This window comes from Castor canadensis, chromosome 6 (assembly GCF_047511655.1).
Source record: "Castor canadensis chromosome 6, mCasCan1.hap1v2, whole genome shotgun sequence".
NCBI classification, from domain to species: domain Eukaryota; kingdom Metazoa; phylum Chordata; class Mammalia; order Rodentia; family Castoridae; genus Castor; species Castor canadensis.
In genome coordinates this window covers 5,596,023-5,601,160 of record NC_133391.1, presented here as the reverse complement: position 1 = coordinate 5,601,160, position 5,138 = coordinate 5,596,023, and the positions used below count along the sequence as shown (strand labels likewise).

Below are 5,138 nucleotides of genomic sequence, written 5' to 3'. Positions count from 1 at the left end.
TAACACACCAACAGCTGCCTCCTGGCAAATACAGACTTGGATGATATTCAATACTGAAATAGTGGAAGTCACTACAGGCTGAGGAAAAAATGAACATCCAGCTTCAAATTTCTGAAAAGGCAGGTAGAGTATTAGTGAAAATCACTTAATCATAAATAAAGGAGCACTGCAAGGGAGGGGGAGAGAGAGATATACAGAGAGAGAGAAGAGAATGGAGAGCAGAAATATTTGCATAATGAATGTAGTAATTCCTTCCCTGTTAATAATTACCTCCAATGTAAGTGGATAGAATTCTCCAATTAAAGGACATAGTGATGGAATGGTTACAAAGCAAGACCTAACTATCTTGTTTACAAGAAAGTCAGACCTCTAAGGACAGACTGAAAGTGGAAGGATGGAATAAGATACTCCATGAAAAGTGAATAAAAAAGAATAATAGGGTTTGATTCATCCATTTTGAAGAGACGGGGGAGCCGGGGGCTCGTCTGATCCAAGGACCCCGAACCAAGAAGCGGCAGAGTTTGAGACACCAGCAGCTGTGGGCTCGGCAGGAGCGGCTCCATCGGCCGAAGTTGGGGGGGCGGTGCCGAGCACGCGGGGTTGGGGGGGGTCCTGGTCTTTGGCTTCTCGACTCGGTCCTGTTTCGACAGCAAAATGTTTCGGCCTGTCAGAGCTGCCCCTCACTTCTTCAATGTGTTTCTCCTCCATTGTAATGACTCAGTACACCTAACTGTCAGGGTACAGATTTGGCCCTGCTGATTGGGCTGCATGATTTGTAAGATTTCACTGGGTTTCCAAAACCCTGCTGCAAGCCAAGACTCAGTGATAATGTTCACATCTGAGACACATTTTAATGCTTCTGTCTCACCCATTTTAAGCTTTTATTGGGGGAAAATCTGTCCATTTTATTTATCAAATTTTATTGTACACTCATTGAAAGTTCTGTGTGACTTTGAAAGAAAATATTTTCCTGGCCCCACTCCCTGGCGTGACTCTGCACTGAGATCCCTAGGAGAAGACCCCACAGTCGCCATCTCTTCCTTTTGTCCAGGCCTCAACTCAGCTCTCCTTTTCCACTCCTGCACTTTCTTCAGTTTTGAAGTGGCAGCCACCCTGCCGGGCTCTCAGAGAATGGTCGGAGTGAAGCCAGTTGGAATCAATCCGGATTTCCAGCTGAAGCTGAGCAGCGCAGGCTCCAGACTCATGGTGGTCAAGTTCACCATGAGGGTGTGGACCGTTGTCTAAGGAGTGCCCCAGCATTCAATTCTATAAATAATATCCACAGGCTGTTTTCTTAGAAGTAGATGTACATTGGTGTCAGGGAACAGCTGCCACCAACAATGTAACACCTACATTTTTGTTTTTCTGAAACAAAGTGAGAATTGATCAATATCAGGGAGCAGATGCTGTAGGATTAGAAGAAAAAATCAAGCAGCACTTAGAAAATGACCCTGGAAGCAGCGAGGACACAGATATTCCAAAAGGCTATATGGATTTAATGCCTTCTGTTAACAAAGCAGGTTGAGAATGTCTTAATGAAAGCGATGAGCATGGGTTTGACAAATGTTAAGGAAAAGACATGACCTTGGAATCTGACTGTGATGAACAGCTACTTATTACTGTGGAGTGCAATCAACCGCTTAAACTTTATTCCTTGAGATTTCAAGGGCCAGATAATGTCAAGGGCCTAAATATGTAAACATTTTTATCAGCTTACCGCAATCCATGGATTTTGAAGAGACAGAAAGAAGTGAACCAACTCAAGCTTTGGAGCTGACAGAGGATAAAGAAGATAGCATTGTTCCACCTTTTTTTGTTAAGTGTCAGAACATTAGCAGTAACTATATTTGTTCAGTCTAATCAAGGTGAAGAAGAAACAACAAGAATTTGGTATTTTACTTTTATTGGTTCTCCAGTCCAAACAACAAACATGAATAACTTCAAACGAGTAGTTAGCAAAAAAGGAGAAAGCCACTAAGATACAAAAGACACTGGAAGACCTACTGCAATCAGATTTGCAGCTCCTGGATAATTGCTTGATTCTCTGTAGAAACTGTCAGTGTTTCATTGTTTGCAATTACCAATAAATCATTGCTTTTGTTCAGATGATATCACTAGTGTTTCTATTGTAATCTTGATACATGCAGTTGTAAATAAAAGTCATTACTTTTGGCAAGCGTAAATTTTGTCACTATGCATAAATATTATCACTTACCTTTTATTTGAATATTTGCCAGCTTCTGATTTTAGCAGAGACTTAATTGTCTGGCAGCATATTGTTTGAAAGCTACTTTCCGTCTTCAGAGGATCAACACTGTTGTAAGGAATTAAGGAGTACTTGTGTACATGTACACATAGAATGACTATGATAAATGGACTTGCACAGCTAACCTTGCTCAAACAGGTGCTGACTTCTATTTTTATTAAAAGACATTTGAGTATCTGGGCTATATTGAGTATACTCATATTATAAACTGCCAGAAATAAATAGGTTCAATAAGATTTAAGTACTCTTACCTAAAGCAATTAGTTAATGGGTCTACAAGTTCCCATACCAAGATTTTAATATGGTCTGTATAAACTTTAATTTGAATCAGACATTTTCTTTACTAATAGAGAAATATTGAATTCAGACAGTTAGGAAAAATACAGTACATTTAACAATAGAAATTATTTTCTTTAATCCAGTATTATCTGAATTACCAAAACATGCAGAGTATATACAGAGGTCATGAAAATGAGTTTGTAAAAAGTTATATTTAAAAGATGATTCACAGAAGCTGGCTAAATATCTGTCCTTTATTCTTTTAATCTTAAAATTGTAAGCTAGAAAGTCTTGGCAAATTTAATTTTTAAATTTCTAAATATTTCTAAATGAAGTACTTTAAAGAATATGTAAGCATCTTATATACTCTTTAAGTTGTCTTTCAGTTAATAAATTGAGAGCATTCTTGTGTAGAAATAAAGTAGCAATACTGTTTGCCCTTTGAGACCAATGTATTTATACATGATTTTGAAGAAATTATAAGTTTTAATGTCAAAAGTGGTTTTCTGAAACCCAAGTGTCATTAGGTAATGCTTAGTTCATTTGTATGTGAACACAGTAACTGGTCTATGCTGATGTCATATTGTATGTCTTTCAAAAATTTTGTTGCCTTGGGTTAAGTTGGTGGCAGATCGGCAAAAAATAAAAGTTTATAATACTCCTAAAAAAAAGAATAATAACCATATTTATATCAAATAAATAGTCTTTAACTAAAAATAAGGAAGGCCATTATATAATTACAAATGGGTCAACTCTCCTAGAAGAAATTACAATTCTAAAAATATATGCACCCAATATTGGACCCTCAATTATATCAAGAATATATTCATAGACCTAAAGTGAGTGATACGCTCTGGTAAAATAATAGCTGGAGCCCTTAACACCTCAATAGACATATCATCCAGACAGAAAATCAGGAAATGGCAGAGTTAAATTGCTCTCTAGAACAAATGGACCTAACAAGCATCTGTGAAACCTGTCATCAAATAGTTTGTGAGTACACATTTTTCTCATAAGCACATGGAGCACTATGCAGGGAAGATCAAATGAAAGGCCACAAAACATCTGAAAAATGTGAAAAATTAAAATCAAATCAAAGGGAAGGTGACAGATTAGCAATCCCCAGAACTTTCTTGGTTTTCCATGAGTCCAAAAGTAAACTTCATGGGCCTGACTTCAGGGAGAGGTGGATGGTATGGAAAGGCACAGATACAATAGTAGACAGTAGACATAGACCAGGTGAAATCCAGAACACTTAACTTTGGAATTGTAAAACGAAGCAAAGAATCCTAACATTGGGTGCTAGTCAATAAGGTGTGGAAAGGGTAGAATTTCTTTCAGCTCAGTGAGGCGTTAGCCTAAAGAGGAATGGAAGGCTTTGCCAAGTTTCATGGGCACACACTATGGCACTCTGTACTTTAAGAAGGATGTCTGTGATCTGTGCAGTAAGAAGTCACTGGGGAAGGGGTCCTCCACAACTCCCAGCTTGTTCACTAGTGCTATACTATGGGACCATCTTAAGAGAGGTCTTACCATCAACTTTTTCAGCTACAAGTTGCAGAAGACCCTGGATTTCTATTTCTAGAATCCACAAAGGGCTCCCCTCTTCAATGGCTAAGTAAGAAACCTCCCTGAGATCAACACTTGGGCCCAGGAAACTGAGTGTGACTTTGATGGAGACTTTGTGGCACAGGTCTTTGTGGTGGGAACTGTGGGATACACTGCAGAGGGAAATGGAGAGCACTTTAATTCTGAAAAGGCAGCCTAATCTCTGGAAAGAGGAATGAGCCCAGATGTGTGTGAATATGATTGGAGGAAGGTAGGTTTAAGATGGGGACTGGCATGACTTTGCAGGATCACCCAGTGGATGCACCTCACCCACACAGCACAGATTACTTTGGCTTAGCTGATTTCGACACTCAGAGCCCCAGAAATATTAAATGAAAATGTAGCCACCACTGAGACATTTCTGGGCCCATGCAAGTTTTGGCAGAGTGCCTCTGGTGTGAGGTTATCTATGTGCTCAGCCAGCAGGAGTGGCTTGAGCGTGGCTCCTGGACTCACTGCATTGCCAGGTCTGTGTGCCAAGGACACTCATAGTAGCTTGCCCCTGTGGTTTGAAAGGCAGGGTGTTGCCAATCTGCAGACCACTCTCTCTGGTCTGACCTGTTTACACCTCAGAGAGAAAACTGTTCACTACATGCTGTAAACTGTAAAAGGAAACTGTAAAACAGGAATCCTGGGAGGAAAGGCAAATCATGTACATCCCCCACCTCTGCAGCAAGGGGAACTATTGACTGGTCTTTCTTATTGTCTTGTTCTGTATTTTCTGTATATTTATTTTATTTTGTTTTTCTCATTATTACTTCTCTTATCTTCATCCAATATGCCTTTCCTCTCTTTCCTATCTGTGTCTTCTTCCTTTTTTCCACTCTCTGTCTTCTTTTTAAAACTTATTTATTAATATTTTAATACTTTAATAATAATTTAAAATCTTTAGTTTATCCTACATGTATCTTATCTCCTTTCTTTTATATCCTTACTTAGGGGGCATACTTGCTTTTTCCAAGTATATTTTCCCAGACTAAAATAT

At 38.9% G+C, this 5,138-nt stretch overlaps 1 pseudogene; it reads left to right on the top strand.

The window, feature by feature from the left end:
- Positions 1–691: 691 nt before the first annotated feature.
- Positions 692–2,174, top strand: LOC141423840 (thioredoxin-like protein 1 pseudogene; annotated as a pseudogene).
- The last annotated feature ends 2,964 nt before the right edge of the window (positions 2,175–5,138 follow it).